Below are 25984 nucleotides of genomic sequence, written 5' to 3'. Positions count from 1 at the left end.
CTTGATACAAGTCCCTTTTCAGATGTGATTTTAAAATATTTTCTCGCATCTGTATCTTGTCTTTTCATTTTCTTGATGGTGACTTTTGAAAAGCAAAGGATTTTAATTTTTGCCACACCTCCTTGGCTTGTGGGATCTTAGTTCCCTGACCAGGAATTGAACCCATGCCCCCTGAATTAGAAGTGTGGAATCTTAACACTGGACTGCCAGGGAAGTGCGCAAAAGGTTTTAATTTTGGTGAAGTCCAGTTCATCTATTGTTTTCATTCATAGATTATGCTTCAGTTCAGTTCAATTCAGTCGCTCAGTCATGTCCGACTCTCCGCGACCCCATGAATCACAGCACACCAGGCCTCCCTGTCCATCACCAACTCCCGGAGTTCACTCAAACTCATGTCCATCGAGTCGGTGATGCCATCCAGCCATCTCATTCTCTGTCGTCCCCTTCTTCTCCCGCCCCCAATCCTTCCCAGCATCAGAGTCTTTTCCAGTGAGTCAACTCTTCGCATGAGGTGGCCAAAGTATTGGAGTTTCAGCTTTAGCATCAGTCCTTCCAATGAACACCCAGGATTGATCTCCTTTAGAATGGACTGGTTGGATCTCCTTGCAGTCCAAGGGACTCTCAAGAGTCTTCTCCAGCACCACAGTTCAAAAGCATCAATTCTTTGGCGATCAGCTTTCTTCACAGTCCAACTCTCACATCCATACATGACCACGGGAAAAACCATAGCCTTGACTAGACGGACCTTGGTTGGCAAAGTAATGTCTCTGCTTTTTAATATGCTGTCTAGGTTGGTCATAACTTTCCTTCCAAGGAGTAAGCGTCTTTTAATTTCATGGCTGCAATCAGCATCTGCAGTGATTTTGGAGCCCCCAAAAATTAAGTCTGACACTGTTTCCACTGTTTCCCCATCTATTTCCCATGAAGTGATGGGACCAGATGCCATGAGGGATTGGGGGCAGGAGGAGACGGGGACGACAGAGAATGAGATGGCTGGATGGCATCACTGACTCTGTGGACATGAGTTTGAGTAAACTCCAGGAGTTGGTGATGGACAGGGAGGCCTGGCCTGCTGTGATTCATGGCGACACGACTGAGCGACTGGACTGGACTGAACTGAACTGAGTGACCCTTCTGTGCTGTGGATTGAGAGGGTTTCTCAGCTGCTCCACATTAGAAAGTGAAATGCCCTTTAAAAAATGTTGTCCTTTATGTTTTCAGATGTATGTTTCTTCCTGAGCAAGGAATGGGGCTGTTTGCTAGAGAACCTGACTTCATAGAAGAGCATAGAAGACTTCATAGAAGAGCAGATTCAAAATAGGAAAAAATATTTGCAAATTGTGTATCTGATAAGGAAACTGTATCCAGAATATATACAACTTCACAATAAAACCAACCCGTTTTTAAACAGACAAGACTTTCAGTGACTGTGAGGTTGGAGAGATCCTGGCCGGACCTGGATCTCATTGTCTTCCCAAACCTTGGACCCTTCCTTGGAGCCTCTCAATGAAATGGATTGATTTTCCCTTCCCCAGTACCCCCGTCCCTGAAAAACAGCAACAACAACAGGCAAAGGATTTGAATAAGCATTTCTCCAAAGAAGATACACAGATGGCCAGTAAAAACATGAAAAGATATTCAGCATCACTAGTCTTTAGTGAAATGCAAATTGAACTGTAATGAGGTACCATTTCACACCAACAAGAATGGCTAAAATAAAGAAGACAGACAATAACAAGTGTTGATGAGGTTGTGGGGAAATTTGAGCCTCCATATATTGCTAGTGAGCTTGTAAAATGGTGCAGCCACTTTGGAATACAGTTTGGTACTCCTCAAAATGCTAAACACAGAATGACCATATGGTCCAGCATTCTACTCCAAGAAATGTAAACATATGTCAACATAAAATGTGTATAGATTGTCTTCTGATTGTTGAGTTGAAAGGGTTTTTCAAAAATACAGTTCAGATCCAAGTCCCTTGTCATCTGTGTGATTTGCAATTATTTTCTCCCATCTTGTCTTTTTACTCTGTTGCTGATGGCTGTTTTTACTTTGATTCCCAAAGTTTTAAATTTTGATGAAGTCTAACTTACTTTTTTCTCTTGTCGCTTGTGCTTTTGACTCTATGTTTTTGAAGTACTAAAAATATTAGCTTATTTTATATTCTGGGCTGACGTTGTTAACTGTGAGTAACTGAATAATTACTATACTTTGTAGAGAAGACTAACAAGCCCACATGACTCTCAAGTTCAGTGTATTGGTTTTCCTTGTTCACCTTTCTACCACCCCTTCACCCAAGCACTTAGCATGGTATTGTATATATAACAGATGCTCAAAAAATACTTGTTGATTAAATCGAGAAAGGAAAAGCTGTTTTCGCTAAAGACCATAACTGTATTTTTTTGGGGGGGGGGGTAGTTCAATTCTTAGCTTCACTTACCATATGGAGCTTCAGTTTCCACATTAGTAAAAGAAAGACAGTAATGTGTGTCTTGGAAGATTGTTGTAAAAATCACATATAAAACCCTTTGGACATGTAGAGATTCTGCAAATAGCAATTACTGTTTATATCAATTAATTGATTCGTATCTCAGTTTCTCCTTTAGTAATATGGGAATAACGCTCACCCTTAGCCATGTTAGTGGTGTACATGAAGATTCATGAGATACTTAACTCGATTGTTCCCTTCTTCCTTTGATAAGTAAAATAATCCATTTCCCAGAACCTAAGAAGAACCTCCCTTGGTCCCTGACCACCTCTCTTTTTGTGAAATTCATGTTGAAGGAACTTTGACTATATTAGCTAGTTGTATATACTGTTTAGTCCAGAAGTCACGGGCCACATGGCTTAGTGGTTATCTAAGTTAAAATTAACTAAAATTGAAATTTCAGTTCTTCAGTTGTACTAGCCACAGTTCAAGGGTGGAGTAGCTATATGTTGCTGCTGCTGCTGCTAAGTTGCTTCAGTCATGACTGACTCTGTGCAACCCCATAGACAGCAGCCCACCAGGCTCCCCTGCCCCTGGGATTCTCCAGGCAAGAACACTGGATTGGGTTGCCATTTCCTTCTCCAATGCATGAAAGTGAAAAGTGAAAGTGAAGTCGCCCAGTTGTGTCCGACTCTTAGCAACCCCATGGTCTGCAGCCCACCAGACTCCTCTGTCCATGGGATTTTCCAGGCAAGAGTACTGGAGTGGGGTGCCATTGCCTTCTCCGTGGCTACCATATCAAACAGTGCTTGTACAGAACACTTTCTTCATTGCAGAAAGTTCTGTTGGACAGTGATGGAGCAAAATGGTGGCAATTTTAAGTGACATTCTGTTGAGCTGCAGAGCCTATGAGATAAGGCTTTTCTGTACATCTGTTCAAGTAACACCTTCCCTACACACTTTTCCTCCCCCATTTAGTGAGTTCTAGTCTCAAGGATCTTGAATGCCTTTGAATCCTGGGAAACAAAGAGTTACATAATCCAGGATGCTTTATTCTTAGTTATTTTAGAAACTTCACGTTCCTCTCTGCTGATACTGTGCCTTTTTAGTAAGTTTGGTCATTAGGGAGGCCAACAGGGGGCCCTTTTGGACAGTTATGGTCAAGTGACTATCATAGTGACCTAAGGGTGGGAGGCAAGATGCTTCCGATATCCCTAATTTTCTGTGTGGTTTCATGTGCTAGGAAATAAACTGTATTGCAGACAACTATTCAGGATTCTGGAAATTTTTTTCCAATTACAGATTTAAGATAATGTTCCAGAGATTGGGGTCTCTGTAGATAGTTTGACAAGGAAACCCTGAGCATTCCTCTCTGATTGGGGCTGAGTTAAACTGACCTCAGTGAGTTTCTTCCTAAAGGCTTTGGACATGTTCTGATTAGATTGTGATGCCCTTGCATTCTTCTCCTGGGCTTAAATAAGAGGACAATTAAATTTCTTTTGTTGATTGGATTGCTCTTATGTCTTCTTCTTTTTCTCTTATTCTCAAAATCTTCTGAAATGATGCTCTGTGTGGACCATTCCTAGAATTTATGGGTGCCTTCCTGGGTTTGGGATATACCTCACATGGATCCTGAGGATAGTTTCTTTTTGACTTGATTCCAGTCATGAAAACATGCGCTGAATGAGGGGCCATGAGAATGCATAAGGTTAACATTCTTTCCTATCTGCTTTTAAGTGTTGACTTTGCCAGGCCGGGTAATGAGTCCCCTGTCATTCCTAAGTGGAAAGAAGTGGTTAATTTTAGGCTATTTCAGTATCCAAAATGAAAATTCTAGTGTGTGTGTGTGTATATATATATATATATTTTGGTAAAATGGTATATGTGGCTGATTTCTTGTTGACTAAAAGAAAAATGCACAGCAAGTTTTATTTGAGGACCGTAACCGAGGGCTGTCGGAGAAGGCAATGGCAAGCCACTCCAGTACTATTGCCTAGAAAATCCCATGGATGGAGGAGCCTGGTAGGCTGCAGTCCGTGGGGTCGCTAAGGGTCGGACACGACTGAGCGACTTCACTTTCACTTTTCACTTTCCACTTCCACACATTGGAGAAGGAAATGGCAACCCACTCCAGTGTTCTTGCCTGGAGAATCCCAGGGACGGGGGAGCCTGGTGGGCTTCCGTCTATGGGGTCACACAGAGTTGGACACGACTGAAGTGACTTAGCAGCAGCAACCGAGGGCTGTAGCCTGGAAGACAACCTTTCAGATGGCTCTGAGAAACAGCTCTGAAGCGGTAAGGGGGGAGCCAGAATATATATGACATGTTTGCTGGGAAAAAAAAAAAAACATGTGGTCAGACATAAAAAGATTACTGCTGATTGCAAAGAACAGCATCTCAAGTTAAATGCTTCTCTATCTATGGGAAGATTGGGGAATCGGGGGTCATTGAGATTTCTCCTTAGCTATGTATCTTAGCTTCCTCAGGACCAGTAAGTACTTGAAATATGGTGGTGGTGGTTTAGTCACTTAAGTCATGTCTGATTCTCACAACTCAATGGACTGTAGCCTGCCAGGCTCCTCTGTCCATGGGATTTTCCAGGCCAGAATGCTGGAGTGGGTTGTCATTTCCTTCTCCAGGGGATTTTCCCAACACAGGGATCGAACCTGCATCTCCTGCCTTGGCAGGTGGATTCTTTTACCACTGAGCCACCAGGGAAGCCCGCTTGGAATGTGCTCTTTTTCTCTGTCCCGAATTCCTCTCAGGCCCATCATGGGTGAGTGACCACAGTGGCTACTGGCTGGATCCTCACAGAATTGGATTGGCAGGCAGTATTTTTATTTTACATTCTCAACCAGTGGATAAAGCACAACTAACTGAGTTCTTTCCTGGAAGAAGCTCAAGACCTCTGATATGTTGGTGGCATTGTGACTCTCTGGAGAAGAAAATAGTATATATTTCCCAAACTTGACCTCGGGGCCCTCGTGTGGCCCCGCACCTTGGGGACTGGCAGCCTGCGGAGCACTTAGGGAAGTGCTGACTGAAGGACAGTGTTCTGAGAAGCAGGGAAACACCCACGGTGGGAGAGGGCAAATGGAGCAACTTTGAAAATACTTCTGCTTTCTGTTTCTCAGTGGTGTCTCAGTTTTTGTTTCCCAGTGACTGTTTTTGACCCAAACAGTAGTCATCTGAAGTTCTCGCACACACACAGGCCCATATCAGATAAAAGCACCCCAGACCTTTCTGAATCAGGACCAACATCATCTGGCCTGAAGAGAAGGTAAAAATTGCTCTCTGAAGTTTTTCTTTTAAAGAACCTTTGAGTGAGGCTGCTAATTCACTTCTTTTGGGCTTCAGTTAGGGTCTGCTAAGTATATATTTCTGCTTCAAGGTACCATCACATTCTAAGAAACAAACAATTTATAGGCAATTTTTACATGATGAGGATCCATTAATGGCTTTTAGAAGATATCTAAAGCTCTGAGGGAAAATTTTGTTGTCAAGGGGATAGATTATATGTGCATCTTGCTTCTATTAATACTTTTCTAAGAGCAGCAGCAGCAAGCAGATTAACAAAATGAACTTCTCTTTAACTTGGGTAATAACCTTAACCAGGACAGTGCCTGATAATGGTGACAGCCATAATAATAGCTAACATTTCTTAAGTGGTCACTGTCTGCCAGGCACTATCCTAAGTACTATTCATGTATTAACTCATTTAATCCTCACAAAAATTCAATGAGGTAACTGTTGTTTTTCCCACTTTATAAACTGGAAAATATAAGCATTCTATAATAGTGAAGGCTAGAATTAATTATTGGTTCTGTGTTCATACCAATGGATAACAAAGCTTGTTTTACAGTACATTTTTTTTTGTTTGAAGAGAGTGCTAATTTTCATCAAATTCTGCGTAGTATGTAGTGCATAATTGATTTTGCAGCTTACTTGTTCTTAAGATATCTATCATACATTTTATATGTAAATTTTATAACTTCTAATTTGGAATTCTTAGATGTCAGTAGATGCTATAAAGATAGAATTTACTTATGTATTTATTCAACAGCCTTTTCTTAGGCTAGTTTCTGTATTCAGTGCTAGGACTGCGGAGTTGATTGAGCTGCAGCCCCTATCCTCACAGAGATGTCATCAGATAAGAAAGAGGAATAATCATCCAAACAGCATTTCTACAGTCACAGCAAGGAAACTGATTTCTTGAATTTCATTTTAAAATGTCAAAGAGAAAACGTTTCTAGACTTCAGTGGGACAGGATGCTGGGGAGAAACCACAGGTCTTGGTACTTTTTTCTAGCTTTGTTGAGATATTATTGACATATGTAAGTTTAAGGTGTACAGTGTGCTGTATGTATTATATATATAGCAAAATGATGGCCAAAATAATGTTAGTTAGTGCTTCCATCCCTGCTCATAATTACCCTTTTTTGGTGTGGTGATAACATTTAAGATTGACCCTCTTAACAACTTTCAAGTATGTAATACAATATACTGTTAATTTTAAGTCATCATGCTGTATCTTAGATCGTTAACTTATAGCTGGAAGTTTGTACACTTTGACCAACAATTGCCTGGAGAATTCCATGGACAGAGAAGCCTGGTGAACCACAGACCATGGGGTTGTAAAGAGTTGGACAGGACTGAGCAACTGACTAACACACACATATGCACTACCACAGTTAAAATAGATAGCCAATGGGAATTGGCTATAGATAGCCAGTGGAAATTGTTATCCAATTTCCCAGCCTCTCAGCCTCTGGCACCCACTATGCTACTCTATTTCTATGAGTTTGTCTTTTTAAGATTCCACATAGGTTGGGAAAATAAGATCCCAGAAGCCATGCAGTGTGGCAAAAGAAAAAAAGATTCTGTCTATAAGTGAGAATATGAAGTGTTTGTCTTTCCCTGTTGGACTTATTTTCCTTTGCAAAACGCCCTCAAGGCCCCTGGATGTCTGTTGAGTTGTCCCGCAGCCCTGGCTTGTTTTCACCGAGCCATCAGCCTCAGGGTGAAGCATGTTGTGCTGCTGAAATTCAGGCTTCTGACCACTTGGGGAGAGGGATCTTCAGGGAGAAAGAACCACGTGCTGTGAAAGGAATACCAGGGGCCCCTCAGTGATCCCCTGAAGCATCCTCTCCAGGGCAGGGTCAGTGTACTTCTCCGAATGCAGATGGAGAGAGGAGAGCCAAGCTGCAGGGAGAGTTTTCCAACGGTGATGAGCTGTGAGAAGGGCTGGCAGTGTGCTTCTCCTGATAGGTCTCCTTTGACACAGGGTTTGGGGTATTTTGTATGGGAAGCACCAGTCCAGGGCCCTGTTAGCCACATTAGGCCTTTGCCTCAAGGTCCATGCTTCCTTAGGTGAATTATTTTTTTTTCTTATTTTTCTTTTAATCGGAGAACAGTTGCTCTACAATGTTGTGTTGGCCTCTGCCGTACATCAGCATGAATCAGCCACAGGTATATATATTTGTGTGTGCGTGTGTGTGTGTGTCCCCTCCCTCCTGAACCCCCCTCCCATCTCCCACTCCATCCCAACCCTCTAAGTTGTCACAGAGCACTGGGTTGAGGTCCCTGTGACACACAGCACATTCCCATTGGCTATCTATTTTATATGTGGTAATGTATATGTGTATGTCAGTAGCTCAGTCGTGGCCAACTCTTTATAACCCCATGGATGGTAATCCACAAGCCTCCTCTGTCCATGGAATTCTCCAAGCAAGAATACTGGAGTGGGTAGCCGTTCCTTTGTCCAGGGGATCTTCCCAAGCCAGGGAATGAACCCAGGTCTCCCATGGTAATATATATGTTTCCATGCTGTTCTCTTAATTCATCCCACCCGTTCGTTCCCCCACTGTGTCAGTTGAATCAGTTTTAAAGGAAAACAAGTGGAAGCTGGGGGTAGGGGGTGGGAGGCAGAGTCTTTCTGGGAGGTTTGGAGGAAGTGCCAGTTGATAGGTAGGGTTCCAAGTTCTTGGAAAAGCCAAATCTTGCAACTAGCCCAGGCCCTTAACTGTGGCCTGAGACATGTGTCTCCCACCCTCCAAATCCATGTCTCTGCTTGGTGTGCTGTGATAATTATGCATTCATCTGTTGGGTTGTACTTTTTTTTCATAGATGTGATCCTCTCTAGATAAAATGAACCACTGAAAGGAATGCTGGCAAGTTCATGTTTTTCAGTGTGTTGTTGAGTACTTCATACGTGCCAGGCGTTCTAAGCACTTTTCATGTCTTTAACTCATGAATCACCCCAGCCCTGTAGGTGTGTCTCCATTTAACAGGTGAGGAAACTGTCAGAGAGGTTGTCCAAACCAAGACTCAAATTGGGAAGCCAGGTTTTGAAGGACAGTGGTTTTGTTTCTGCCTCAGACAGGAATCTAGTTAAATCACCCTGAGAAGATGGAGATCCTTTTTGAAAAAAGGTCGTCTAGGTACACAGCTCTCAACTCATCTTTACTAACGTGGCTTTTGTGTGATTACAGTATTTGTCTTTGGATATGACCAAGAGACGGAGTCATTTTTGGTTCCTAAGTTTCTGGCCTGGGTGACTGGGTGATGGTGGTGAGAAGTAGCAGGGACTTAAGCTATTCACTTAATAGCTTAAGGTTTTTACCTCTGGACCAGGAGTCTTGAGTTGAATACAATGTGATATATGGTTCCAAATCAGAGGGGTCAGGAAGGAACCAAGATAAGAACAGTAACTCTGTTCCTGCCTGCCCGAGTCCCATGCTTCCCTGAACAGCCACCTCCCCATCCGTGGTTCCCTGTCAGAATGTCAACTTCGGTTTCTGTCTGTTTTCCCAGTACTTGGCACATTAATGGTACTCAGTATCTATTGAATGGATGACTAAAGGAATGAATAAATCTCACGTGGCTAACCATTTTAGCTTTCTAGATAGCCGCATGGGAGTTTATATCCTGCTGTATATCCTGTGGAAATGGCAGTGACAGGAAGACACAAATGCTGTAATGCTGGTTTAGAAGAAAGCTTTTAGAACTAACTGCATTATTACTCTGTTTACTGAAATAAAAATACACAATGTGAGAGCCATGAGTTTCATTTGGGGACTTCCAGGGAACTACAGCTGAGGAGACAAACTCTCAGATAGCTCTGAGGAACTGCCCAGTATATCTGTGGGTGGTCACTATAAATGTGATTTTGGTGAAGGGCTACATAAAGCATATAACTTGTTGCAAGGTTGTTGATAGTAGGAGGAACAGACATCTTAGTTTATGGTTTTAGTACTTTTCTCAGTATGGGAAGGTGAAAGAATCCAGGTTTATAAAAAGTTTCTCCTGAAAATACCTAACTAATTAAGGTCTATTCTTTCAATTTTCCCAGAGCACAGAGTGCTTCCTTGCTGATCTCTGCCCTGATCTGCTTTCAGGGTGTGTTAAAGGTCAGCCACTGCAGTGGTTAGTGACTTGGTCCGTGTAGAGCTGATGGTGGGTGACAGTCTTTAGTTGGCAATGCTGATGGAAGACTTTTTTTTTAAAAAAAAGCACTATCAAAATATTGACAGGCTTTCAGTCAGCTCAGTCACTCAATTGTGTCTGACTCAAGTGTAACCTGTTCTGAATTTTAGATAAGAATTATCTGCACTTGATAGGAAATGGATTGATTGATTAGACTGTGAAATAAGGTAAAGAATTTTACATTTTATTTATTGCTACAGTTGTAGAACTTGCTGGAACCTTGGTTGATTGTATGATTATAAGAAGAAATAATATTTGTTAGGCTTTACCTGTATTTCAGAGTCAGTTCTAAGTGCTTTATGTGTATTAACATTTATTCCTCACAACAACCTCATGAAGTAGGTACTATTACTATTCCCATTTTACAGATACAGAAACTGAGGTATTGAAAGATTGTCCAAAATTACACAGAAAGTAAATGATAGGTCCAAATTAAAATCTGGATAGGTTAGCTCAGAGTCTGTTTCTTAATTCTTATACTCTAGTGTCTTTGATATCCAAAGTACTCTGAAAAATCTTGTTAAGCAAAGGAGAACCTATTTCTTTGAGAAAAGGGGAAAAAAAAAAAAAACAACTTCTCTGACACTCATATTATTCCCCCTGTCTGAAATGCTCCCCTCTATAGTCTAACTCTTCTAGAAAATATCTAAATATCTAGGAAATATTTTTAAAAATTTCAACTCAATCAGGATAAAGCTGGTGTGATGTGAGGCAATTTCAGCCTTTTTTCTTATTTGATTTCATAGTTTTTCCACCATGACACCATACTTCTTATAAACTTTATTTTACAATTAGCATTCAAATCAAAAGAAAACTTATAATAATCTAGTTTGACTAATACCAACTTAGTTTCAATTGTATACACTCCATTTCTGTCCTCCTCCTTTATATTGTCATTGCCATGGATGGGCTTCTCTGGTGGCTCAGATAGTAAAGAATCTGCCTGCAATGCAGGAGACCCAGGTTCAGTCCCTGGGTGGGAAAGATCCTCTGGGAAAGGGAATGGCTACCCTTTCCAGTATTTTTGCCTGGAGAATTCCATGGACAGAGGAACCTGGTGGGCTATAGTCCATGGGGTTACAAAGAATTGGACACGACTGAGTGACTAACACTGTCACATTGACCCCACCATACACTGTGTGCCCCAAAACAAGATTTATCTTGTATATCAGCCTTAAAAGTATTATAGGAAAAAAGAGAAGTTATAAATTAAAAGTATAGTAATGCTTGTTTTGGGCTTCCCTGGTGGCTCAGAGGTTAAAGCGTCTGCCTCCAATGCGGGAGACCCAGGTTCGATCCCTGGGTCCGATCCCTGGGTCGGGAAGATCCCCTGGAGAAGGAAACGGTAACCCACTCCAGTATTCTTGCCTGGAGAATTCCATGGACGGAGAAGCCTGGTAGGCTACAGTACATGGGGTCGCATAGAGTCGGACACGACTGAGTGACGGAACGGAATGGAACGGAATGCTTGTTTTATATTTACCTGTGTGGTTACCTTTACCAGTGTTCTTTATTTCTTCCTATGGCTTTGAGTTTCTTTTCATTTTAGCCTTCTTTTATCATTTCTCAGGGAAGCTCTTGCTGGCAATGAACTCCTTTATCTTTCATTATATAGACATTTTAACTTCTCTTTCATTCTTGAAGGATAGTTTTTTTGGATATAGAATTCTTGGTTAACTTTTTTCTTTCAGGACTTTAAATGTTATTCCACTGTCTTCTGGTTTCCATGGTTTCTGATGACAAATCAGCTATAAATTTGTTGACACTCCCATGTATCTGAAGAGTTACTTCTCTATGCTTTTAAATTTTTCTTTCTTTGGGTTTTGACATTTTGCCTATGATTTGTCTCCATGTGGATCTCTGGCTTTATCCTTCTTGGAGTCTGTTGAGCTTCTTGCAGTATATACAGTGAGTCTCCTACATACAAACCTCACTTAGATTCTGTTCACTTTTCTTCCTTCTTTCTGAGGCTCAGATTTGTTAATTTTGACTTTTTCTATCTTCAAGCTTGCTGATTCTTTTTTCTGCCTGTTCAGATTTGATGCTGAACATCTCTAGCTCATTTTTCATCTCAGTCATTATACTTTTAACTTCCAGAATTTATTTTCTTTTTATAATTTTTATTTTTTTGTCAATATGCTTTTTGCTCATATCACATTTTTCTTATTTCTATTGATTACTTGTTCATAATTTCTTTTAGCTTATTGAACAGGTTTAACACAGTTGATGTAACATCTTTGACCAGTAATTCCAATGTCTAGGTTTCCTTGGGGATGGCTTCTGATGCATTCTATTTCTTTTCCTGTGAATGACCAGAACAGAAATTTTTCTGTTTCTTATATACTTTGTATTTTTTTTTGTTGTTGTTGTTAAAATTTCTATATTCTGACTATTATCACGTGGTAACTGGAAATCTCACTCTCCTACCCATCAGGCATTGTTGATCTTTTTGTTGGTGGTGTTGAGGGCTGCAGCTATTTGTGACATTTCCACAGGGGTTGTTGCAAATATGCATTTCTTGTTGTATCTGGTCACTGAAGTTTCTGTTCCCTTATCTTGGAGGTCAGCCAGTGGCCTGACAAAGATATATTTAAATGTCTAGCTCCAAAAAGAAGGGTTTTTTTTTTTTTGCCACACCATGCAGCATGTGGGATCTTAGTTCCCCAACCAGGGATTAAATCTGTGCTCCATGCAGTGAAAGAATGGAATTTTAGTCACTGGACTGCCAGGGAAGTCCCAGGAGGGATTTTTTTTTGGTCTTCTGAAATTTTCCAGTGAATGCCATCGGTGAAGCTGCTGTGCCTCGCACACCACCAGATCAACCAGAGTTTACAACCCAAATCTTTAGAGGACGAGGTCCCCACTGCCCATCCTGGCACCAGTCGGCCATTCCAGGAATGTGAACTGCTCTCCCCACAGCTGTGATGGAGCTAAGGAATGGAGGTGGGAGCTTGTTTACCCACACTGCTTGCTTTAAGGAAGATGAGCAGGCTCTTTTTTCATCAGGCACTCCCCAGGTTGCTGGAAGTGTCCAGTTAGGTTCTAGGTTCCCAAATAGTTCATTGCCACCACTTCTTCCACCTCAGTGGTTGCTTGAGTGGCAGGATGATCCCTCGAGCTTCCTGCTCTGCCATTTTTCATGACATCACTCCTGAAAGCCTTGATTTAAATGGAAGAAACTTGGTTTTTATAGCAGAAGGGTATCCACAGGGAGAAGCACCAGCCAGAAGCTCTCTTCTTTCCATATCTGTTGGGTACCCTGTGGGGTCTCTGCCCTCTAGGAGCTCACTGGAGGGGACAAGAGGCAGGTAAAATGGGAAACTTAACGATTCCACAGAAGCGCTGGAAGTGCTGTAGTTGAAGAAAGGACAAAGAGCCCAAGGGGCAGAGGAGGGAGACGTCAGGACTGCTATAAAAGCTTCATGAATAAAGGAAAACTTTTTTTTGCCAGACACCAAAGTATTTTGTTAGCTGAGGTCCAGAAAAAGGGTAGTAAGTGCAGGGGCCCCACTCTCAGCTTCTTTAATATCCCATCTTGCCACCCTGCAGCTTCTTACATCCTGTTCACGCCTGAATCTCACCCCAGCCACACTGTCCCCACCACTGTCATTGAAACTGCTCTTCTTTGCTTCAGTGTCAGCATCTCAGAAGCCTTTTCTGGCCACCCTATTCAGACTGGCACAGCTTTCTCTATCTTCCTTTGCGTTATTTTTGTTCCTAGCCTGGGCTCTATGTGGTATTATGTTTATCAATGGGCAGGTGATATTCATTTATTCAACTGATGCTGATTTCAGCACCACTGTGTGCCAGGCACGCTGCTCTAGGCTCAGTTGACAAGACAAAGCCCCTGATTTTGTGCGGTTTATGTTCTGGTGTGGAGAGGCAAGTGTAAACCAAATAAACGAATAGGATAATTTCCGGTAGTGGTAAATGTACCAAGAAAATAAAGTAAGGCATTGAGATAGAGTGATGGGTACCTGGGGGAGAGTTTGCGATCTATAAGCCCTTCGAATCTGGAGAGCCAAAGTCTTCAGATAAAGTATAATAATAATTGAGTTCTTCCTCTTTGCTTAGCACTGTGCTAAGTGTTTTACATGGGTTATCTCATTGATCCTCCCACAAATCTTACTAGATGACTAACATCCTTTCACAGATGAGCAAACCAAGAATCAGGGAAGTTAAATAAGTTGACGAAATTAGCTAGTAAAGCAGTGAACCTGTGACTTAGATCTTTAGGCTCTTTAATGCTAGTGTCTGAGCTTTGACTTTTTTTACTTGATGACATCATTTGCCATTGCAGAATCATGATGGGTGAAAGATTTAAAATTTGAAAAAACAAACAAAAAAAAATTATCAGTACAATCTACTATAGATAAAAAAAAAAATAATAGGCTGTTGATATGTAAAGACAGTTTCATTATTACCATAGAAATCCTGACATGATTGGTTCTCCAACTTAAGAAAACGTATATGTAAAAAGTGTATATGTTAAAAATTAATTTGCATATAATAGAAACAGAATACTAATCCTAATTCAGATACTTTTAAAAAGTTACCTTAAAGATGTCAAGTTTCCTCTTTCTTTTTTGGGATCGTGAAGTTTAAATGAGACAACCACAATATACACTTCTCCTTAAATCCTAATTGACCCCTGTTTTTAGATGAGAGGAAAAGAAACTAGTGTCTGAGATGGTATTTCATCATTTTCCTCCCTCTCACAGAGAAATGGCTATTGTGTGTGCTCTGGTGTACCCAAATATAGAGGGAGGGAACAAACCTGCTTTCCTCTACTGTTCTAGGTTTTCCAGCTGAGCCCTATAAATTAAATTGACAAAAGACAGGTCAACAAGAGAAAAGCAAACAGAAGTTTATTAACGTGTGCATTGTGCATACCTGTGGGAGGACTCAGAGATGAGAAAGTGATGAGGTTACATGTAGCATTTTCACAAGAGAAGAGTAGATTTCCAGACAAGTGATAAGACAAAGGAAAAGGACCTGGGGATTCTAGGGTTGGCAGATTGTGAGAAGATAAACGTGTAAGGAAACTAAGGGAAGATAAGGGCTTGTTTTAGCAAGGATAGTGATATAGAGTTCTCCAGTGCCATATAGAGTTCTCTGGGCTGATAGGGGTCTAGAATGCCTTGGTGATTAACTTCTGTCCTTCCTGGAAGAGAGAAGGGTGGATGACCATATTTTCCTGTTTCTCGTATACTTTTTTTGTTGTTGTTGTTAAAAATTCTATATTCTATTATCATGTGGTAGCTGGAAATCTCATTTATCTTCAGCTCAAAACGATACTTATGTTAAAGTAGCTTATTTTGGGGCTGATCTGTTCTTCTACTCTTCACAAGCTATGTATACATCATTATAGGGTAAATAAATTTTTTCCCACAAAAAGTGCCTACTCTGTTCTAGGCAATATTTTAGGTGTTGGAGATACATCAATAAACAAGACAGTAAACCTTCCTCCCTCCTTGGAGCTTACATTCTAGCTGGAGAATATAGGCAGTAAGGAAATACATGAAAATAATATAAAATACATCAGATGGTAAAATTTTACAGGGAGAAATAAAGCAGGGGAGAGAGGAAGAAGAGTGTGCTTTGAGGGAAAGGTTGCAATTTAGGATCATCAGGTAAAGTGATATTTGAGCAAATACCTGAGAGAGGTGAGGAAGCCAGCCTGTGGGTTATGTGGGGAGGTGTTCCAAGCAGAGCGAATAGTAATTGCCTAAGCCAGGGCTGGCTGGAGTGGCTGGAATCGGGGAGGCTATTTGGAGATGAGGGCAGAGAGATGATTGGAAGTGAGTTGTGATAAGAACCTGGAAGGACTTGTAAGTATTATAAGACTTTGGCTTTAACCCTCAGCAAGGTGGGAGTCAGACCCTGGCCTGAACACCTAGATGAGTATAGGGTCCATTTACTGTAGAAGGTCTTTACTAAGGGCAGAATTAGGTGGGAATTAGAAGCTCATTTGGGGGCATGAAATGCCCACTAGATACCTCGGTAGAGATGTCAAGTGGGCAGCTGAATGTAAAAGTCTGGAGTTCCAGGATGGATATTTGACAGCAGCATGCAGATTGCATTTAAATCCATGAACCCAGATGAGAACACCCTGAGAATTAGTGTAGACAAAGGGGTCTGGAACTCAACTCTGAGGCACTGCATTGGTTGGGGAGGCGAGGAAAGCAGCAAAGCCGAATTAGAAGTCGCAGCACAGTGGGCTAGAGGGAAATATAGAAGAGACTAGCATCCTGAAGACAAGTGAAGAAGAGGCTTCGCAGAGCAGATGCTGCTGATCGCTCAGTTAGGATGACCAGAAATGGACCACTGGCTTTAGTAATGGCCACTGGAGGTCATTAGTGCATTGCACTGGAAGATGACTGCTGGTGAATGCCGTCTGTCAGGACTCTTCTCTGTAAGGTGGACTCAGCTGTACACTGTGGCTTACATTTGACTTTTTTCTACTTTACCATCCAGGAAAAATGGTTTCTATATGTGTGTGTTTCTGGACGTGCAGTTTTAGATCTGAAGGATATTCTAGTGCAGCCGCCTCCTTTCATATCTGTGAAGAGCAGGTTACGTGATGTAAGCAGGTTTGCTCATGGTAGAACCAGAACAACCCTGGGCTTCCAAGTGCCAGGCCTGCTGTTTTGTCTGCCACACCTGGCCTGCTTTGCTAAAAAGTGCTGAAGGTCAGAGAAGGTCAGCTCTAGTGCATGGAAAAAATGGCTCCTATCTTGAATCCTTAACCTTTCTCTCTCTGAGAAGCCTGTTGAGCACTGTGCTTCAGACACTGGACTTGGATCTCAGTTCTTCAGCTAACAAACTCTGTGACTTTAGACAGGTTAATTCACCTCAGTCTCAGTTTCTTCATCCACAAAATGGAGGTAATAATGACACATTATTGTGTTGTAAGAATTAAAATGTTGCTTGCCTTGTGGAGTTCTTTGCATAGTGCCTGCCAGGACCTAATGAATGTTCCATACATGGTGGTTCTCAAGATTTTTAGGATATTGGGATTTTAGTTTCCAGGGCATTGCTCATGTTAAAGCCATCTTTAAAAAGATATTTAATTGATGACATTGCCTGGGGTTTATTTATGAAACAGATCGACTAGCATTACACCCACAAATCTGTTCAGATTTTCCCCAAAGAAGTTACCAGATGTGTTTTTTTTTTTTTTGCCTAGTTGCTGCTACTGGAGGAAAATTGCCGGCAAAACAACTTAAGAGAATGTACCGCACACTCAGGGCAAATACATAATTTGTTCCCCTTGTATCAGCACTGAGAAAGGAGAACTGTCAGTTTCCAACTCCCCAGCTCGCTATCTCTCATGCAGGAAGGAGCCACACAAGGAGCAGCCGGACGTGCCAGCTTTACCTAAGACCTTTCAATCCAGGAGTTCAGTGTTGCTAGCCTTCAAGATGCTTAAGGCTTACCCTCACGGTGTATTAGCATCTCTGTGGTTGCTGGTAGGAAAAAATGCATCTTTTCAAATGAATCTGCACCAACTTATTCTTTTCAAAACATACTTCAGAATTTGTTATAGAGCAAAGTAAGTGGTCATGAGGTTATAGATTTGCCTTCCTCAAGTCAGTATCTGCTTAAAAAATGACCATTTTTAGCAACAGCAGCAAAGCATGTCTTAATTCCAAACCTTTCTTTCTTTTCTGTCAGCGAACTGTTTTCCTGACTGTGTGTATATGTGCACTTCCAAACACACACGCACTTGTTTGTGTAGCACAGAGCTTAAGAAAGAAGAGGGCAGGAGCATAAAGAAAAAGTGTGAGTTACAGAATATTTTTCAGAATGGTTATAGCTGAATTTCTTTAAGCACATACCTGGGCTTCCTTGATGGCTCAGTGGTAAAGAACCCACCTGCAATGTGGGAGATGTGGGTTTGATCCCTAGGTCAGGAAGACCCCTTGGAGGAGGAAGTAGCAACCCACTCCTCGGTTGGCAACCCACTCAGGTATTCTTGCCTGAAAAATCCCATGGACAGAGGAACTTGGCAGGCTACAGTCCAAGGGTTGCAAAGAGTTGGATGTGACTGAGCCCAGCACAAGCACATACATGGACTTGATCTCACTCCAAAGTATTGGGTTGGCCAAAAATTTCGTTCACATTTTTCTATTATATCTTATGGAAAACCCTGGACAAACCTTTTGGTCAACCCTGTATTTTTGCCTGTATTATTAGAATGAGACCTGATGCAGCGAATAGGAAAGACTAATGTGTTTCAATGGTCATTCATAGCATTATTTATTTACATTTATACAATAGATTTTGGAATTCCAATTATGTACCAGACACTGTGCTTAACATGGGCCAATAAATAATAATTTATGCTAAGCTCTTTTAATTAGCATTAATATTATGCAAATAACATGAAAACGGTAAAGAATTCCACATTACAAAAGTACAATTAAAAAAATGGGTTGCTTTTCCATGCCAGGCCATTTGATTTTCTTAACTTGATTTCCTGAGAATTTCACTGCATATGTACTTATGTAGGTGGCTTCTTATTCATATCATCTTATTATTTTTTCAAATAAATGAGATACTTTAGAGAGAATTCCACCTGTTGTTGCTTTTCATTTAGCTGCTGCTGCTAAGTCACTTCAGTCGTGTCCGACTCTGTGTGACCCCATAGACAGAAGCCCACCAGGCTCCCCCATCCCTGGGATTCTCCAGGCAAGAACACTGGAGTGGGTTGCCATTTCCCTCTCCAATGTGTGAAAATGAAAAGTGAAAGTGAAGTCGCTCAGTCGCGTCCGACCCCCAGCGACCCCACGGACTGCAGCCCACCAGGCTCCTCCATCCATGGGATTTTCCAGGCAACAGTACTGGAGTGGCTTGCCATTGCCTTCTCTGTTTCATTTAGCGATAGCTTCTTATTCATATCATCTTGTTATTTTTTCAAATAAATGAGATACTTTAGAGAGAATTCCACCTGTTGTTGCTTTTCATTTAGCGATTGCTCTTGTTAATAGGTTAGCACCAACCGATCTACCCCACTGGTTTTATTATAATTGCAAGGCATTCTACAGTATGGATGTACCATACTTAAATTTTCCAGACTTCTAGCTTATTTTAAAATGAATACATTACTTCTTGCACCACAGAGTTCTCTTTTAATGAGAATTATACAAAATAATGTCTCTGACTGCGACCCTACTGCTAGGACATAAGAGATTCCCAAAAAGTATTTGCAGACTGGATAAATAGATTTTATTTATTCATGTATTATGCATATTGTTTTCATTTATAGATAATGAAAAAGTAAAATTGAATGGTAAGCATTCTCACATATTCCAAATTAATGGAGTCCATGTTAATGAGGTCTGTGTCCTATTACCTGCCTTGCTAGCACCTAATTAGCGCAGTGACTTACTCAGTAAAAGTGTCCGTAATGATGACAACATGAGCATTTTTTTGTCCATCAGAGCCAAGGGGAGTAATGGTAGTGCTCTACAGATCAGCAGACTTTGAGGCACATTTCATTCTGTCTGGCGGGTATTTTAATTTGAATGACTCACAGAGACCTTCACCTGAGACAGTTTAGACTCTAGGAGTGTATGAACACTGGTCAGATTGTTCTCAGAGTTTTTCAGACCTTTAGGGATCTGACTCTGAAAACCCAAGAGCTATATTTGGGGAGGGAGCTTCCATTCCTGTGGCAGAGACCCTCTATGTTTCCTTCAGACATACCTTCTTCAGTAGATGGATGGTCATCTGATAAAATAGGTGTTCTGGAAATTGGTCATTTGTGTCTTGTCTGCCAATCAGATTTCAGGTGTCTGGAGTACTCATGGTGGCTCAGGTTCCCTGCGAGCTGTCATGGAGGTCCCTGAGAAGTATGCAGTACGGGGCATGCCCCAAGGAAGCTCTCCAAGTTGCGTGGGGAGATGTGACACTGCCCCAGACAGCTCAGGATATGGTGTATTTTGGCAACAGAGAACAGAGGCCCTGGGGTCAGACAGCCTGGACTTGAGGCTCAAGCTGGACAAGCTGTGTGCCCTTGGCATGGTGTTGCTTCAGTTTCCTCATCTGTAGATTGGAGATAATAATAGTACCTGCATCACTGTGGGAATAAATGCCTTAGTACATGAAATGTGTTAGAGCAGTGCCTGATGCAAGAGTGCTTAGTAATTGTTAGCTCTCATCATCATAACCTCCAGCTCTACCAGATGGAAAAGATGATAATAGCTCCTATAAGTTACTAGGCATATAAATGCCAGCCTCTGTGCTGACCGCTTCACATTCAGTATCTCATCCAATCCTTAGTGAAGTGAGATGTTTTATGTTTTTAAATTAATTTTTCTGGAAGTATAATTGCTTGCAATGTTTTGTTAGTGGGAAAGATCGAAGGCGGGAGGAGAAGGGGACGACAGATGATGAGATGGTTGGATGGCCTCACCGGCTCGATGGCCATGAGTTTGAGTAGGCTCCGGGAGTTGGCGATGGACAGGGAGGCCTGGCGTGCTGCAGTCCGTGGGGTCGCCAAGAGTTGGACACGACTGAGCGACTGAACTGACTGACTGTACAGCAAAGTGAATCAGCTCTCCATGTACGTATATCACCTCTTTTGGATCTCCTTCCCATTTGGGTCACCACAGAGCACTGAGTAGAGAGTTCCCTGTACTATGCAGTAGGTTCTCATTAGTTCTTTATTTCACATGTGCATCAATAGTGTATATATGTCAGTGGCAGTCTCCTAAATCATCCCACCTCCTTTCCCCGCCTGGTGTCCACGTTTGTTCTCTATGTCTGTGTCTCTGTCTCTGTTTCGCAAAAAAGAGCATGTGTACCATTTTTCTAGATTCCACATACATACATTAAATATGATATATATTTTTCTGACTTCACTCTGTGTGACAGTTTCTAGGTCCATCCACGTTTCTACAGATGACCCAGTCTTGTCTCTTTTATGGGTGAGTAGTATTCCACTGTATATCTTTATTAATACCACATCTTCTTTATCCATTCCTCTGTTGATAGCCATTCAGGTTACTTCCATGTCTTGACTATTGTGAATAGTGCTGAAGTGAACATTGGGGTACATGTGTTTTTTTGAATTATGGTTTGAAGTAAGATATTTTAAAGATGAGAAAGCTGAGGCTCAGAGAGATTAACTAGCTGCCCAGGATCACATAGCTATTAAGTGATTTGAATCTGTATCTGACTCAAAAACCTCTATTCTTCCTGGTAAACAATATTTCTAGGGGAGATAGAAGGAAGGGATCTTCCCTGTGTGGCTAAATAACAGGGCTCAGAGCACTTAAACAGTGTGCCCAAGGTCACATGGGATTCCAGGTTTTCTTAGACCAAATCCCACAGTGTTTCTGGGCACTTGTAGGGCTGACATGTAAAGGGGAACAAACCAGAATGTTTTTCTCCAGAGGAGAGAGCCAGGCCAAGGGCCTTCATGGAGGCTGACTTGGGATAAAGGTCAAGGACTAACTTCTGCGCGAAGCTGTCCGACATGCAATGAGAGAGAAGTGTCTTTCTCTGGAGTGTAAGAGAGTTTGGAGGGAAGCAGTCCAGAGTTAGTTATGATGGATCCACAGTCATCAGGGACACAGGGCATGGGCTTCTGTTTGTTGTACCTTCGCCCTGAATCCACACTGAGAATGAGACTAGGGTTCTGGCTTCTGGCTTCCCAAGGTCTTTCACTCAAAACAGTTTCATCAAATGAACAGAAGCTATATATGCCTTTAGGAAGGCAGACTATGGAAGATGTATTTTTTTGCTTATTGGTCTTCTGTCCTCCAGTGTTTTCTTGATTTACTTTTCTTTTATTTCCTGCTGTTTTGCAAATGCAATACTATGCATCCTTTCAGTCTGTTTTGTACCTATCGATCCTTCTATATGCATACCGAAGGTTGCCCAGGGCATTCAAGTGCCAGTCCAGAATAATTGCCGTGCCAGGTAGTGAAAATAAAAGTGACAACAAATGAACCCTTGCTCAGGACTGGGAATTGTGTGAAGTCTAGATTTGTTTCATTATGCTAGAAAGGAAATACCACTTATTAGGATGTTTCCTGTTGCAATCTTTTATTTTCCTATTTTTTAACCTCAGTTTGCTCCTTCATGGGGGAAAACGTCATATTTTTTGAATGAAGTCATTTATTCAGTTGTTCTGAGCAATATAGGTGCCATCCCTGGTGTAGTTTACCAAGTAGCAACAACTACAAATACAGTTGAGAAAAGTGAGTGCTGTGATGGAATAATTCCAGGGGCTGTAGGCATGCACTGGGGAGGTGCCTCACCCGGTATCTGGAGGGCAGGGAAGTGTTCCCTCAAGTCAGTTCAAGTCACGTTAGGGTGAGACCTAAAGCTGATAGGAATTAGCCACAAGAAGAGTTTTCCAGTCAGAGAAAGCAACCTACACAAAACTGATGGACAAAAAGAATGCTCATGCATTTGAGGAACTAAAGGGGGGTTCTGCTTGGCGGAGAGTCTGGAGGCAGTCTGGTCAGTTGTGGCTAGCTCACAAAAATCCTGTAAACCACATAAAGTTTCATTAGGGCATTGAGATGCCATTATAGGATTAACACTGGGAAATGACACCTGAGATTTGAGTTACAGAAGAGTCAAGCCAGTGAGGGATGGAGAGTGTTTCAGCACGTGCAAATGCCCTGAGGTGGAAAGAGTTGGCTGTGGATGATAAACCTAAAAGATGGTTAGTTTGGTAGGAGTGTGGGGAGTGATGGGGAAGGGCCCTGTTGAAGGCTGGAGTCTCCACTTTGAGTCTTGAAGTCATTTAATGAGTTTTTAGTTTAGTCTAAGAAAACCATTACTTGAGCTTCTATGTAGCAGATGGACTGGGGGCAACAGTAGGCGCTAGAAACCAGCAGGGAAGCCATTGTGGTACAGGGAAGAGAGGTGGTGATGCCCCGGACTAAGATCATCCAGTGGAGAAAACAGAGAGGAGTGGCCCAATTGGTGTATAATTTAAAGACTGTTCTGCAGGGCAAGAGAGAGGGGTTAAACGGTGGTGAATTTCAGAGATCATAACTCACGTGGTTGTTCACAGTAGACTGGTCTGGGATGGTGCTCAGATGGTCCTCAGGATGGTGCTGTGTGGTTTCCCAAATGTTAACAAAACAGTTCATTGGTTACCTTGAAGGAGCTCCTTGCTGTGGGGCAGGAAGGAAACCTGAGGTTCATAGTGTGATCATACAGTGTGTTGGCTTCTTGAGCTAAATCTTCATTCTCCCCTTCTCTCCTCCTTGAACGTCTGATCCATCGGTCTTGGTTCCAATCTCTAGGTTCTAGTAGAGCAAGGGTAATCCCTCTTCCACGTGATAGGTACTCCAAGAGAGCTATCCTGTTGACTAGTCCTCCTCAAGGTAAGCGTCCCCTTCCCTCCAGCCACTCTTCATGGGTCTTGCTGTTGAAGCCCTTTGCCAACTTGGCAGTCACCTTCCTTCTGACGCCTTCCATTGTGTGGTGGTGTCCTTCCTAAAACATGATGAATTGCAACTTGCTGTCACCTTGACAACAGAGATAAAGGCCTGTGGAGAAGGAGACACAAACTCTGTGTGTCACATTTTTAAAAGGTAACATGTACTCATAGAAGAATATTGAAAAAACAGAAAAGTATAAGGAAGAAAAACGTAAATCCCTGTAGTATGATCTTCTCAAGATAATTAGCTTAAACTTTGGTTTAATTTCTTTTAATTTTTTCTTATCTGTATATTTGTTAATATTTTTTGATGGGTTGCAGCCATGAAATTAAAAGACGCTTACTCCTTGGAAGGAAAGTTATAACCAACCTTGATAATATATTAAAAAGCAGAGACATTACTTTGTCAATAAAGGTCCGTCTAGTCAAGCCTATGGTTTTTGGACTGTGAAGAAAGCTGATCGCCGAAGAATTGATGCTTTTGAACTGTGGTGTTGGAGAAGACTCTTGAGAGTCCCTTGTACTGCAAGGAGATCCAACCAGTCCATTCTAAGGGAGATCGATCCTGGGTGTTCATTGGAAGGACTGATGCTAAAGCTGAAACTCCAATACTTTGGCCACCTCACGCAACGAGTTGACTCACTGGAAAAGACTCTGAGCTGGGAAAGGTTGGGGGCGGGAGGAGAAGGGGACGACAGAGAATGAGATGGCTGGATGGCATCACCGACTCTGTGGACATGAGTTTGAGTGAACTCTGGGAGTTGGTGATGGACAGGGAGGCCTGGCGTGCTGTGGTTCATGGGGTCGCGGAGAGTTGACACGACTGAGCGACTGAACTGAACTGAACTGAACCTATAGGTCTCTTCTTTTCATGTTTAACTTTTTCATGTCATTAAAACTTCTCACCACCATTATTTTATTTACCTGTTTCCTGAGATAATAAATTGTTTCCAGTTTTTTCACTTTTATAAATAAAATGCATTGCAGCACATACAAATCTTGTTTGCATGTCTCATCTCCTTAGGCTACTAGGATGGAATTACAGGGTGCAAACATTTTTGGGGGACTCCTGGTACGTGTGACCAGATTGTCAGCTGGAAGAGACTTATCATTCCTCTCCATAGCCCCCTCGGCAGGGGTAAGTGGACTTGTCCATTTCAGTATGTCCTCACTCTGTCCAGAGTAGATGATAAATGGAGATGCAAGTCCCAAAATACGAGGAAGGCAGGCATAGAAGGGATACCACCAATTAAAACAGCTAACATTTTTGAGTACCTACTTGTGTGCTGGTTCAAAATTGGGAAAGGAGTACGTCAAGGCTGTATATTGTCACTCTGCTTAATTGACTTGTATGAAGAATACATCATGGGAAATGCTGGGCTGGATGACTCATAAGATGGAATCAAGATTGCTGGGAGAAATATCAACAACCTCATATGCAGATGATGCACCACTCTAATGGCGGAAAGTGAAAGGACTAAAGAGCCTCTAGATGAGCGTGAAAGAGGAGAGTGAAAAAGCTGGCTTAAACGTCAACATTCACAAAACTAAGATCATGGCATTTGGTCACATCACTTCATGACAAATAGAAGGGGACAAACTGGAAACAGTGGAAGATTTTATTTTCTTGGGCTTCAAAATCTCTGTGTATGGTGACCGCAGCCATGAAATTAAAAGACGCTTGCTCCTTGGGAGGAGCAAGCTATGACAAACCTAGACAGTGTATTAAAAAACAGAGATATTGCTTTGTTGACAGAGGTCTGTCTAGTCAAAGCTATGGTTTTTCCAGAAATCATGTAAGAGTGTCCTGAGCGCTGAAGAATTGATGCTTTTGAACTGCGGTGCTAGAAGAGACTCATGAGAGTCCCTTGGACAGAAAGGAGATCAAAGTAGTCAATCCTAAAAGAAATCAATCTTGAATATTCACTGAAAGGACTGATGCTGAAGCTGAAGCTCCAGTAATATGGCCACCTGATGGGAAGAGCCAACTCGTTGGAAAAGACCCTGATGCTGGGAAAGATTGAGGGCCAGAGACAAAGGAGGTGACAGAGGCATTATTGACTCAATGGACATGAGTTTGAGCAAACTCCAGGAGTCAGTGAAGGACAGGGAACCCCTGGTGTGCTGCAGTCCATGTGATCGCAAAGAGTCAGATACAACTTAGGACTGAGCAGCACTAGTATACCAGGCACTTACTAAGTATGTCTCATTCATTTGTACCAAGTACTTTTCATGTAGACGCTACACATCAGTTGCTATTGGTGGTGGTTTAGTTACTAAGTTGTATCTGATTCTTGCGGCGCCATGGACTGTAGCCCACCAGGCTCCTCTGCCCATGGGATTTTCCAGGCAAGAATACTGGAGCGCGTTGCCCTTGCCTTCTCCAGGTGCCACTTCCTTTTCTAGGTACTATTGCAGGTAGAGAAATCGATGCACAGAAGTTAAGTGATTTGCCGAAGGGCACACTGATAATTTAATAGTGAAGGTAATTCTGGTACAAGTTACAGACTATTTGACCAAAAGAGACTTCAGTTTTAGGTTTTTCAAAAGTAAAGTTTTTTCCAAGTGTTAACACACACACGGAAAAATGTGCTTGTGTTCAGTAGTGTTACTTGATGAATTAGCGTAGTTTCCACGTCTGTGATCACTATCCAGATGAA

The 25984-nt window shown here is 41.9% G+C and overlaps 1 protein-coding gene and 1 long non-coding RNA gene across 2 annotated transcripts in view; both read left to right on the top strand.

Moving 5' to 3' along the window:
• TMCC3 (transmembrane and coiled-coil domain family 3) overlaps positions 1 to 25984 on the top strand; it is a 285879-nt gene that overhangs the window by 48628 nt on the left and 211267 nt on the right. The window lies entirely within an intron of this gene.
• On the top strand, positions 4668 to 25564 carry LOC148777560 (uncharacterized). The gene is made up of 3 exons (XR_016037561.1): positions 4668 to 5708; positions 7843 to 7897; positions 17103 to 25564. It is a non-coding gene; the product is annotated as an uncharacterized LOC148777560 (long non-coding RNA).

This window comes from Moschus berezovskii, chromosome 6, assembly GCF_049115385.1.
Source record: "Moschus berezovskii isolate FMDL1 chromosome 6, NW_MosBer_1.0, whole genome shotgun sequence".
Taxonomy (NCBI): Eukaryota; Metazoa; Chordata; class Mammalia; order Artiodactyla; family Moschidae; genus Moschus; species Moschus berezovskii.
This window is presented reverse-complemented; position numbering and strand designations above follow the sequence as displayed.